The sequence below is a fragment of the Buceros rhinoceros genome, unplaced genomic scaffold (genome assembly GCF_000710305.1).
Source record: "Buceros rhinoceros silvestris isolate BGI_N320 unplaced genomic scaffold, ASM71030v1 scaffold21809, whole genome shotgun sequence".
NCBI classification, from domain to species: Eukaryota; Metazoa; Chordata; class Aves; order Bucerotiformes; family Bucerotidae; genus Buceros; species Buceros rhinoceros.
Window position 1 is genome coordinate 3,607 of NW_010430014.1, and position 388 is coordinate 3,994.

Genomic DNA, 388 nt, shown 5'->3' on the forward strand with positions numbered 1-388 from the left:
TTTTTTTTTTAACCCAGAAGGACCCTGCAAGGGCTCCACGGCAGGTTGCGGAGCCTGCAGACAGCCCCTGGGGAGCTCGGCTCGGCTCAGCTCGTGCTCTCAGCCAAAACCCCCTCCGCCGGGTTCCCAATCAATATATTATTACTATTATGTGCAAGTAGTTTTGCATCAGAAAACGCCGAGCCCTGCTCTCCCGCGCTGCAGCTCCAACCCCACGCCCACCCCTCAGCCCTGCCTGTGCCTCAAAACGGTCCTCCAGCCCCGGGCTGTCACGGAGAGCAAAGCACGAGGGTAGCTATTAGACAGGTAAGACTCCACCGCCCCCCTCCCTCCCCAGACCCCGGCCCTCTCCCCGGCACACACCCCCTCCCGCACCGCCGGCTGCAAA